We start from the raw sequence: 13,475 nt of genomic DNA, 5'->3' as shown, positions 1-13,475 counted from the left end.
GAAAAATGGATAAATATTTATTTTATCAGCAATAGACATAAATAACATCATAATCTATTCCTATATGATTTGCAGCATATATTCTAAAAACACACAAAAGATGGATTATTCATATAATTTATCAGAATGTCAAGTCAACTCAAGTTCATAGTTTTAGTTCATTAAAATCATAACAACCTTTACAAAGCACATTATATTTACGAAACATCTTCTAAAATAGATCTAAAAGGTATGTTGTTCTCATCCAGCAATCATCGTTGATTATTGATCTGTTCATTCAATCGTGCAAATAAAATACATAAAACACATTTCCACACCAGTAAAATGTTGGGGAAATTACAGGTTTAAAAAATATTTCAGAAATTAAAGATGGTTACCGACTATAGGACAACAGTTTAAAATGTGAGGTAGCCATCCATCAATAGTGTTCGTTTTTCCATCTTTTGACAATTTTCAACTAAAAGATTGGAGGTCAGATATCATCACAGAATTGTTTGAACAGTTTGTGGATGCTTTCGTCAGTGAGTGAAAAGTTCTTCGGGCTGGTCACGACAGGCTATGTCTAAAAATTTTACTAGTTTACAATTTAGCTGAGGAACTCTGGGAATGAAAAGTTCTATGATGGCTTCCCTGACTGTATGCATATTTCTGTCAAGTGTAGTGATATTCAAAACACAGGAGCTTAGAGGGTAAAGCTAGTCGTAGGTCGCCCTCCACTCATCATATCACATACAAAAACAAGACCTAGACCTGTTTAGGCACATAAAGATCTATCCTTCTATTAATGGGTATACCAGTTTCTGCAACAATATTGCATCAAACAACTCCCTTATTTTTAGTTAGTTAGGGTAGTTGGTATAGCCCTGGATGGTGCCTCTTTTAACAAAACGCCCGTTCCAAAAATTAGATCAGTTGTGAGACATAAACACTCATACACCTTAGTGTCATCCGTGCAACATAAATGACAAAAAAATGTGAGTGAGAGCGAGAAAACACCTCACGGGCGCACCACCAACGGGAACCTGGCTGGTACTCACCAGGGTTGCCCTGTTCTCATCATCGGTGTTTTCAAGCTCAGAAAAGAAAGGAGAAAGTGTCCAAAACACAAAGGAAGATTTTTGTGAATAGAATATGCAGTGGAAAAGGAAGATCAAAGAAATAGTGATCTACAAAGAATCCAACAACGTGTAAAAACACATAACACACGACAACACAAATAAATCACTTTATTATTTTGCTTGTGTTGGGTGTGGGGATCTAAAAATAGTAAGTGAGGTCACTACCTATCCAACCACCACTACTATTGTACTTGCCGACATGTTTCATTGCCATATAGACATTTAGGCAATTTCTTCAGGGCGTCATAAATTTTAGTGCCACTGCATACTGACCATTTTAGTCTGCACAACTGAAATAAAATCAAATAGGTACACCGAATTTAGCAACCTGCGTGTGGGGCTCAAGCCACTTTAAACCAAAACGCATACACCTTTTTAATATTTACCCTTTAACGGCCATTTCGCTCGTACCGGCCGCTGGATAGCAATTTAATGAAACTGTAATTACAGTGTTCATAGAGGGATTTCCCCGTCGGTTTACTGCGGGGATACAATCAACATAGATAAACCGTGTTTAGAGAGGTGGCCCCAAACAATTTGATGCTTACATATCATTCACTTATCGTATGTCTTAGCATTATACCATATCTATACATGATGTTCAAAGGCACCCCCAGTGTTGCATGTTAATGATTTCCAGATTAAATAAGGGGTTTCTTCAGCTAGATTTCCGACTATCGACTGCTTAGTAAGAGTGCACCCTGGTTGTAAACGCACCCAGTCATCGCGTATCAACAAAATCAGGACTCGCCAACAACTTTCACTTTTGACGAATACTGATTCCAAGCAATTCAGTGTGCTGCGCTACACAGAGTTCACTCAATGGTAATCCCTGGTTGTAAGAACCAATGCGGTGTTAGAAGCTGGAGCCCCTACTCCTTACCAGTATGGTGGAAAGCCTCTGCCGTGCACTCAGCCCGTGTTTGTTTGCCGGACCCGGCTCTGAGATATGAAAGGCTGTGCTCGCGTAGTCTCGCGATATCCGCGCCGCCATCTTGGATATGGCAAGTTTTCATTTGGAAACGCTGAAACCACCACGCACAGCGTGTTCTACCGCGAGGATTTCAATCGAGATCTCGAAACTTTATTTGGCACCCGTGGGGTATGCTGTTATGTTATATATTCCAGTGAACCTGAGGCACATTATTATTTGTTATTTTGAGAATTGTTTAAGCCATCACTATTAAGGCATATCATAAGAGGAATTCATGTTTTCTCTTGGTTCTGTTATAATCCACAACCCTTCACATTAAGACAGTACCATAATGTAGGCACATAGATTTTAAAAAAAAAGGGGAGGTAGACTCGTGACAGCCTCAGACACCTGCCATTCTTTTCCTGACCTTAACATAACACTGTTGGTTTTTGACGTAAGGGGACAGACTGAGCAAGAGCCACTTTTCTGTTTTTCTCTTAGAGAAAAACAGAAAAGAGACCAGTGAATGTTTGCCTGTGGTATTGACTTTTGACCCACTTGCTACAAAAATTAGACAATCCATACGCAAACATTGGGGCATTTTGTCAAACTCGGACTTTAAAATGCCACCCCCCAGGTTTGCCTTCAAGCGTTCAAGTAACTTAAAAGACAAGTTAGTACATTCCAGGATGCAGACCCCCAGAGATATGAGCAGGACAACAATCAAAGGTCACCATCCATGTGGCTCTTGCTCAGTCTGTCCCCTTACGTCAAAAACCAACAGTGTTATGTTGAGGTAAGGAAAAGAATGGGAACTAAGACAGTTCAGTAATTGTAACACTACCAACGTAGTATACAGACTAGACTGTGAGTGTGGACTACAGTATATAGGGTTAACCACACGTAAAGTAAAGACTCGCATCCAGGAACACATCAGCACCACAAAAGCAGGGAAGCTGACGACAAAACTGGTACAGCATTGCCATAGCAACAAGCATACTTTTAAGTGGCTTGTCCTACAGAAAGTTACAGGAGACACCCATACAGTAGAACGTTTGCTTAGTTTTAAGGAAGCAAAATGGATTTTTCAGGAGAAAAGCGAAACATTTGGGCTTAACAACCTCCTTGAATGGAACAAATTACATTGAAAGAGATGAGTGCCTCGGTCTCTTATTATGTACCCATTCATTGAGTCTTCCATTGAATTAACACACCAGAAAATATCCATCTATCTGGGTGGATGGTCCAGTAGTGATGTTAGGCACAGGATGTCTCATTGTTCCTATGGCAGGTGTCTGAGTCTGTCACGAGTCTACCTCCCCTTAAAGTTTTTTTTAAAAAGTTTTTTTTAAAAATCTATGTGCCTACATTATGGTACTGTCTTAATGTGAAGGGTTGTGGATTATAACAGAACCAAGAGAAAACAGGAATTCCTCTTATGATATGCCTTAATAGTGATGGCTTAAACAATTCTCAAAATAACAAATAATAATATGCCTCAGGTTCACTGGAATATATAACATAACAGCATACCCCACGGGTGCCAAATAAAGTTTCGAGATCTCGATTGAAATCCTCGCGATAGAACACGCTGTGCGTGGTGGTTTCAGCGTTTCCAAATGAAAACTTGCCATATCCAAGATGGCGGCGCGGATATCGCGAGACTACGCGAGCACAGCCTTTCATATCTCAGAGCCGGGTCCGGCAAACAAACACAGGCTGAGTGCACGGCAGAGGCTTTCCACCATACCGGTAAGGAGTAGGGGCTCCAGCTTCTAACACCGCATTGGTTCTTACAACCAGGGATTACCATTGAGTGAACTCTGTGTAGCGCAGCACACTGAATTGCTTGGAATCAGTATTCGTCAAAAGTGAAAGTTGTTGGCGAGTCCTGATTTTGTTGATACGCGATGACTGGGTGCGTTTACAACCAGGGTGCACTCTTACTAAGCAGTCGATAGTCGGAAATCTAGCTGAAGAAACCCCTTATTTAATCTGGAAATCATTAACATGCAACACTGGGGGTGCCTTTGAACATCATGTATAGATATGGTATAATGCTAAGACATACGATAAGTGAATGATATGTAAGCATCAAATTGTTTGGGGCCACCTCTCTAAACACGGTTTATCTATGTTGATTGTTTCCCCGCAGTAAACCGACGGGGAAATCCCTCTATGAACACTGTAATTACAGTTTCATTAAATTGCTATCCAGCGGCCGGTACGAGCGAAATGGCCGTTTAAGGGTAAATATTAAAAAGGTGTATGCGTTTTGGTTTAAAGTGGCTTGAGCCCCACACGCAGGTTGCTAAATTCGGTGTACCTATTTGATTTTATTTCAGTTGTGCAGACTAAAATGGTCAGTATGCAGTGGCACTAAAATTTATGACGCCCTGAAGAAATTGCCTAAATGTCTATATGGCAATGAAACATGTCGGCAAGTACAATAGTAGTGGTGGTTGGATAGGTAGTGACCTCACTTACTATTTTTAGATCCCCACACCCAACACAAGCAAAATAATAAAGTGATTTATTTGTGTTGTCGTGTGTTATGTGTTTTTACACGTTGTTGGATTCTTTGTAGATCACTATTTCTTTGATCTTCCTTTTCCACTGCATATTCTATTCACACAAATCTTCCTTTGTGTTTTGGACACTTTCTCCTTTCTTTTCTGAGCTTGAAAACACCGATGATGAGAACAGGGCAACCCTGGTGAGTACCAGCCAGGTTCCCGTTGGTGGTGCGCCCGTGAGGTGTTTTCTCGCTCTCACTCACATTTTTTTGTCATTTATGTTGCACGGATGACACTAAGGTGTATGAGTGTTTATGTCTCACAACTGATCTAATTTTTGGAACGGGCGTTTTGTTAAAAGAGGCACCATCCAGGGCTATACCAACTACCCTAACTAACTAAAAATAAGGGAGTTGTTTGATGCAATATTGTTGCAGAAACTGGTATACCCATTAATAGAAGGATAGATCTTTATGTGCCTAAACAGGTCTAGGTCTTGTTTTTGTATGTGAGGTGTAGTGATATGCCTTTAATAGATTTTGGAATGTGTAATGTTCTATGTTCTTTGTACATGTAAGATAGAATGCTATGCTTGGGACAGTTGACATGCAGATGAAGACTTGTTATCACCTCCCTGCTTTCCTGTCCCAAGGTTGTCAATAAATTACTTTAATACTTTATTTGGAAGCGTATTCATTACAAATTGACGACGGCTTGAGGTATCGGGTTCTGTCAGGCCTACATACTCTGCAAAAACACTCAAACACCATAGACAGAAGTTGGCACGGAAACTGAAAATGCAAAGAGACAAGTTTATTAGAACCCCATGGGGTGGTGGTACATTCCTACAGCACCCTTCGGTAATGCAAGAAGTATCACACCGAACATCGGTGCGCGACCTCTTTTATACAGTTTAAAGGTAATAAAAAGGTAGGCGGTATACATTTGAACAGTTTTATGTACATATAAGGACATTTTTGGAGCACAGCCAGCATGTGGGAGGAGCTTAATACCACTGGTCAGTTAGGGGAACATTCCTAAAGAGTGACCACTCTCTAGTCCAGAGATCGTGTGTGCGCATGCGTGAAACTGACCATCGCTAAAAATAGCCTGTTGCCGGGTAAAGTGAAGGTTCATTGGCATGAAGGAAGGACAAAAGGGCACTCTAACCACGAGGCCGCATGTTCGTACAAAATGGAAGCCACCAAATACAAAATGGCCCCCGTACGCTTAAGTCAAGTTAACAGAAAAGGTCGTGTAGCTGAGCTAAACGCTAACTCAGGTGCTGCCAAATTACGACAGACGGCCCTTTTAGCGTTTAGCTGAAGCTACCTCATAATGGAAATAATCCGGATGTTCATCTTCGATATCGATCATCATGATCTGCTTCACTTCGGCATTACTCATTTGTACATTTTTAGCAATAGCTCGTTTGGATGGGATACAGGCCGTAATACATACAGAACATAGAGTAGGACCACATTGAATACATAAACAGCAAAAGAAAAATATCCCAATAATTACACATAGAATCGTTAGCAGTTTCCAGCCCCATGTACTGAGCATAGTCCAAAACCAACCCGAAAAAGTCCAAGTACCATTGTCAGTGTGAATTTCAGAGGCGATTTTGTGCAATTTGGAAATGGCATCATACACAGAAGGCGAATTATCAGGGACATAAACGCAACAACTACTTCCGATGATACGACATGCACCCCCACGATCAGCTAACACTACGTCCAGAACCACTCGGTTCTGAAGCGTGACAATTCTAGTAATCTGGAGCTCTTCAGTTATATTCCCTAAAGCAGAAACAGTTTCTTTAGCAACTGCCTCCACAACACGTGTTAGCCGTCTAATTTTCCTGCTGTTTAGAGCAGCGCCCACAAAAGAAAACAACCCTAAATTAAAATCCACATATTGTTGTAGGGAGGTGTCGGTTTGGTCAACACCATCAATGTCCAATGTCCTCTTAACTCTATTCAAAATAAAATCATGATATAATACAAAATCATTATGGTACATAGGAGGAGCAATAAACACAGGGGGTAATACAAAGGATATGTAACATGTGCCTAACCATCCAAGAGGAAGACGATGATAACCTTTATTACCACAGATAAAATAAGTGTTTCGTGAGGCCACAAATGAAATACCATTGGGAGTATCAAAAGCAAGAGTAATATTGCATTCACTTTTCCCCACCGGAATTGTTCCCTTATTCCTAATACAGAGATCTGCTTTCGTATCAATGACAGTAATTACGTGCAAACTGGACATATTTGTAAGTCTCTGATTAGTAAAGATGCGAGGTGCAGATACATTGTCCGTCGATATTCTTCCCACTCGAACTTAGTTCCTTCTGCTTGTGGATAGCCATCTCGATCATTATAGCAGACCTTGTTCAATCGAAAAAGTAGTCCACCTTTTGTTGGCCATCTCAAAGTAAAGAGAAGAGTGTACCAAGCATTATATGACCCATTGTGAGAAAAAAGAAGAGGAATAAGTGGGGTTCCTCCCTTCTTCTGATGCCCAGGTAACATCCCACATACCCAACAGTTGGATGTGTTGGTCATATTATGCGTGTGATGTAATATCTGAATGAAACTATTATTCAAATAAGTCTGTCTATGTCTTTCTTCGTGATAGGGCAAAGTAAAATGAAAATGTTCAGATGGAATTGGAGTGGTAGGCAGTAAATAGTCCCGTGCAGGAAATAGTCTTTCTATAGTCCAAGCTATTACTGCTATTACCACTATTCTCGCAACAAAAAGAACCGCACCCTGAATTTTTCTGGTTCTCAATGTCATAGGTGCCATAGTACAATGAACAAAAGTCTCAAGAAACAAACTAAAAAATAAAAATATGGTGCTGAGAACCGAGGCTGCCGTTGATTTTTTCTCCGAGATTCAAGACGGGTGTCGCTACACTGGACAGAACTGACCCCCCCCCTTGATATTCCCGGCTTCCGTTTCACAAACCTCGGAACGGTTACCAACCAGTCATGAAAAATACAAAAATTGTGTTTCCTTGGCCGTAGATTGTACTTCACTCCACCAGAATCAGTGTGGTCCGGGAAGGCTCCCTCCGACTCGTGAGGCGTAACAGCTGGGCTCTTCTCCGCGTCCAAGATGTCTCTGTAGTCGGACAGCACAGTAGGGTTCACCAGATCCGGAGAGACACGTCGGCAGTGCGTCGAATGTATCCACCGCTTCTTATTCGTGACACGCACGGCCGTCCGCGTTGCCAGCAGCACTTGCTCAGGGCCACGCCACCTCGGCTCCGAGCTGCTGGATCTCTCAAACACCCGGATCATCACGAAGTCGCCAGGATGAAGATTGTGAGCCTTTCCAATGGAATTGTCGGGGAGCGCTTCTCGAACCTGCTGATGAATAGAAAGTAAATCATTTGTTAATCGTGCCAAATAATCGTTCATCATTATACAAGACACATCATGTATCAAACGAGGCTTTGGAACTCCCCAGATATTCATAGGCCTTCCAAACACCACCTCATAGGGTGTGAGGCCAGTCCGAGAGTGTGGCACTGATCTAATAGACAATAATGCCAATGGCAAGGCGTCCGGCCATTTCAAAGACGTAGATTCCACGATCTTTGCTAGCTTCAGCTTCAGAGTCGCATTATACCTTTCTACTAGAAAAGCTGACTGCGGGTGGAATACAGCGTGGAACTTTTGTCTCATTCCCAATCCTTTCAGGACGTGCTCCACTATTTTCCCAACGAAATGAGGGCCATTATCATTCCACAAAAATTTACAAACACCATAACGTGGGAAGTACTCTTTCAGTAACACCTTAGCTGTTGTTAATGCTGTATTATCCTTCGTGGGGTAGGCTTCAACCCATTTACTGAAAGCACACACCACCACTAGGACATACTTGAGGTTATTACAGCGCTCCAGCTGGATGTAATCCATTTGCAGTACTTCGAATGGTGCAGTAGGTGGAACGAACCCTCCTTTAGGAGTAGAGGTCCCTTTAGCAGGATTGTACTGTAGGCATATCAGACAGGTCTGTACTATTCTCCTAGCCGTGCTGGTAATCTCAGGATGCTCCCAAACTCGTGTAAGCAATTTAGTAATTGCAGGAGCTCCAATATGTGCCAGCCCATGCGTCATTTGAACCATTGCCTGCAAGTAAGCAGCAGGTAATTTCCATCTCTTCATGTCTTTGCTTCTCCAGCAACCCTCATCATCCAATACTCCCTCTGTTGCCCATGCTGCAAGCTACACTTCAGACACTGATTTCTGTATGTCTAAAACGTCTTCTCTAGCATCATGCCATCGCTCGGCTTGCGATCTCACCACATACATAGGGGAGTCATTTTGCAACATGGCAGTCTCTCTCGCTATGCGGTCGGCAAAAGCGTTTCCTTGCCCTATTTTGTCTGTCACCTTTTTATGTGCACTACATTTTATTATTGCCACCTTCCTCTGGCATAATAGTGCATTCAAGAGGTCACATACCAACTCTCCGTACATAATGTGTGTTCCGTGTGAAGTCATAAACCCTCGTTCCCTCCAGAGTAGGCCAAAATCGTGCGCTACTCCAAAGGCATAACGACTATCGGTGTAGATATTCACACATAATCCAGCACTTAACTCACATGCTTTCGTTAAGGCTATCAATTCAGCTGCTTGAGCCGATTTCTGCGGTATCCGTGCTGTTTCTACCACCGTCTTAAGTGTCGTGATCGCATAGGCCGCAGAAGCCGTTCCATCTGGTAATCTCACACATGACCCATCAACCCACAATTCCCCATCTACATCAGGAAGCGGCGTGTCCTGTAAATCGACACGACCCTTTGTTTGTTCGTCAGTCAGAAAAACACAATCATGTTGTTCTTCTCCCTGGGTCTCAGTAACAGGATATGGCAATAAAGTGGCGGGGTTCAAAGTGGCGCACCTCTTCAATGTAATGTGTGGCGCCAGCAGTGTTAACTCGTATCCTGTTAAACGGGCACTGGTTAGATGCTGCGTTTTCGTTTGGTTCAATAGCGCATCTACTGCATGGGGAACTAACACCAACAATTTGTGCGATAAAACTATTCCCTCACTCTGCCGTATAGCTACTGCTGTTGCTGCAACTGCTCGAAGGCATCCAGGCAGTCCTCGAGCCACAGGATCGAGTACCGCTGAAAAATATGCACAGGGTCTTTGTTTGTCTCCGTGCAATTGTACTAAAACTGACAAAGCGCACCCATCCTTTTCGTGTACATACAGTGTAAAGAGTTTTGTATAATCTGGTGTACCTAGCACTGGTGCAGAGCAAAGAGCTTGTCTCAATTGTTCAAAGGCATTCTGACATTCATCCGTCCATTCAAGGGAGGTTGGTGCAGTTTTGGACAGCAATGCTAACAAAGGTTTTACAATGTATGAAAATCCTAATATCCATTGCCTACAAAAGGACGTCAAACCTATGAAAGCACGAACATCCTTCTGTGTGCAAGGGACTGGTGTATCTAAAATTGCTTGAATTCGGTCTGATGTTAATGCACGTCCCTCCTTAGACAAAAGATGACCAATATATGTCACCTTTGGTCTACAGTATTGCAGCTTCTTCCGTGAAACCTTGGGATTATGTTCAGCAAGAAAAGAAAGCAGGGAGAGCGTACTCTCCTCGCATTGCTCCTGTGTATCTGCTGCAAGCAAGATGTCGTCAACATATTGTATAAGCGCCACCCCAGACTGCAAATCAAATGAATCAAGCTGGCTTTTCAAAGCCTGGCTGTAAATGCTAGGACTTTCTGTGTAACCTTGAGGAACTCGACAAAATCTATAAGATTTATTATTTAATGTAAAACCGAACAAATATCGGCTATCAGGGTGAATGGGGATCGAAAAGAAAGCGTTTTTCAAATCTATCACCGTAAATGTAGTAGCTGTGGGTGGAACCAGAGTAAGTAATGTGGTGATATCGGACACTACTGGATACTGGGGTACAACTATCTTATTAATTTCCCTCAAATCAATAATGAAACAATAAATCTTGGAGTCTGTATCTTTCTTTAGGATCGGCAAAATTGGACTGTTGCAAACATTGTAGGGAACTTCCTCCACCACCCCTGCCATTATCAAGTCATTCACAATATGTGTCAAAGCCAGTTTGCCTTCTCTAGAGATCTTGTACTGATGAACACGAGGTAAAACCGCTCCCTCCTTCACAGTAATGTGCACAGGGGGAATAATCATTTGACCCACATCAGTATCGGAAGTGGCCCATAACGTGCTTGGAAGGGAAGCTAATGCATCGGACGCTTGCATGAGGCACAATCTCTCAATTTCTGGGTAGTTTTCATTCAAAATAACCCGCACCCCTTCAGGGGCACAGCGTATTGTTGCACGAAAATTCTTTAGCATATCAAGTCCCATAATATTATCTGGTGTATTTGGGGATAATAGAAACGGACATGGGGCAGTGAATTTGTCAACATGAAATGTAAGAGGTTGAGACAATGGGCTTAAAGAAGGTGTTCCATCGAACCCTATTGCTGTAATCGTTTCGCCAGACAGGGGAGCCCTTGGAACCAAGTGTTTGGACAGAGCGCTACGAGTAGCTCCTGTGTCAACCAGAAACTGATCAGTAGAACCCAAAACATGTGCTGATATATATGGACCCCTCTGATCGACTGGTACCTCAACCGATTCCACACCCCATCCTACGCAATCCTATGCATGTCTATTATCCTGTGACTCAATATGTTCTCCTTCAGCTATCTGATATTGATTCCGTCGATCAAAAGTATTATGTTCAACCTGTCCACGACCCCTCTCTTCAAACCTACCACGGTCATTCGCTCCACCTCTCGGTCCTGAATAACTATTCCGTGACCTTCCACTTCCTCGACCCCTCTGACTACGCTGTTCACGAAGTACCGGACAATCTGCAACCCAATGTCCAAACTGTTTACAGTATGCACACTGATCCTCAGAAATGTCGGAACGAGGGGGAGACGTAACATACGATCCTCGTCTACCCCTATCATTCCCTCTCGATTGCGTAGCATGAACCTGTGCCAACATTACCTTCGTCTTTAAGTCTTTCACTTTCTTATCACTACTTTCTTTTGCCTCTAATTCCTGTCGTTCATAATACTGAGCCATGGTTAATAAAGAAGCGGGCGTTGCAGTGGTCCATGAACTTTCACTAGCCTTTAATCGGTTTGCAATCTCCGGTAGGAAATTAGCCACATACTTGTCTACAAACAAGTGCCTGCCCGTGTCCTCTGTTAATGATTGACCACTGTAATCATGGAATGCTTCCTCGAAACGTGAAAAGAAGTCAGAAACTGATTCATCCAGCTTCTGTTTACAAGATGCCAATACTGTCCAATCTATCTTCTTAGGGGGGACAAGCGTTTTTAATTTAGTCAAGATAGCCGTCGGTAATTCTAAAATCAACTGGCACGGCTTACATGCAGGTTCCCTATCTAGGTCAGCTCTCACTATCTCCTTCCAATCTGCACCTAATATCGTACGATCGTCAAACTTACGAATCGCCCTCCACATATCAGGAGGCAATATCAACCCAAAGAAAAGATCAATATCGACTAACGTCATAATACACGAAGAAAAAGCGCCTTCCACACCTTCATAGAAAGCTGCTGGATTTTTACGGGGGTCAGGCAAAGCATTCTTAAGTGCCATAACATCTGCTCTATTCCATGGCGTATAAACCCAATTATACACAAAATAGCCCTTTGAATCTTTAGACGTCTTATCATTATCCGTCCCGTCCCCTTTAGGAGGGACATACAAAGGTGCGGCTTCCCGCATAGGCAAAACATTAATCACAACACTCTTATCTGATCCATAGATAGGGCACACTCGAGAAGTTTCCGTCGATCCAGACGCTGGTGGGTTCGATGCCTTTTTCACCGCTCGCAATCGTGTCGCCTCATCCCGTAACCAAATCAACCGTCGGAAAAATTCCTCTGCATCTGAAAGAGCAAAAACACCTTTACGGAAATTCTCACGACCAACTGATATATCCTTAGGTTCAAACTCAGGAGATTGTTTTCTAAACCGCTCAACAACTTCACCTGCAAGATGATCTAAAAAATACAATCGTTCCTTGTCGGACCACTTACTCATAAAATCATCAACCTCTGAAACAGTTATAGAATTTACATTAAGTTTACGGGCGATCGAACGCAATTCCGTCATACGCTCGGCATGTAACCTGGTACGTTGTTTGTCCTGATTATCCTCGTCCGATTCCACATCCGGAGACGTAGGCTGAACATACGGAGGCGGGCAACGATCTAACAATGAAAAATCATCTAATTCATTAGTAAGGACAGGATAGAGAGGACGCCGAAGAGGAAACTGGCCATTAACTTGTAAATTACGCTCTTGACTCTCTTTCTCTTTCTGTTCCTGCAATTCCTTCTCCTGCAGCTGCAAAGCTTTATCCCGAGCAGCCTTACGCTGCTCTTTGTCCACCAAGGCTTCTTCACGCTTCATTCGTTCACGCACCGCTTTCTCCCACATACGCACACAATCAAACATGTCCTGTCTAGACCTGCGCTGGAACAAACACTGCTCCACATACTGGACTTTTCGCAAGTCGAATGACCCATGTAGTGGCCTTTGCAATTCACGATCAGATTTTGTATATTTGTGCCATAACGTGCTATACATTATGGGAGGAAGGCCAAATTTAATGTACATTTCGCGATTAGCAGTCCCCTCTGGGGGAGCCGGCTGAGATTCATTTAATCGGTAACTGGTACCATTTCCAAAACAGCACATTCCTCGGAGTGTGCTGAGAACAGGCATGTTCAAAATATCACAGAAACGTGATATTACAACAAATGGCACTTAAAGGTACTTACGCACGATGTGCCGTTCAAACAAATTCAAAATCAGAGAAATATCCCTACATGCCTGCCTATGTGAGGTGC

The sequence above is a fragment of the Lissotriton helveticus genome, chromosome 4_1 (assembly GCF_964261635.1).
Source record: "Lissotriton helveticus chromosome 4_1, aLisHel1.1, whole genome shotgun sequence".
Lineage (NCBI taxonomy): Eukaryota > Metazoa > Chordata > Amphibia > Caudata > Salamandridae > Lissotriton > Lissotriton helveticus.
This window is presented reverse-complemented; position numbering follows the sequence as displayed.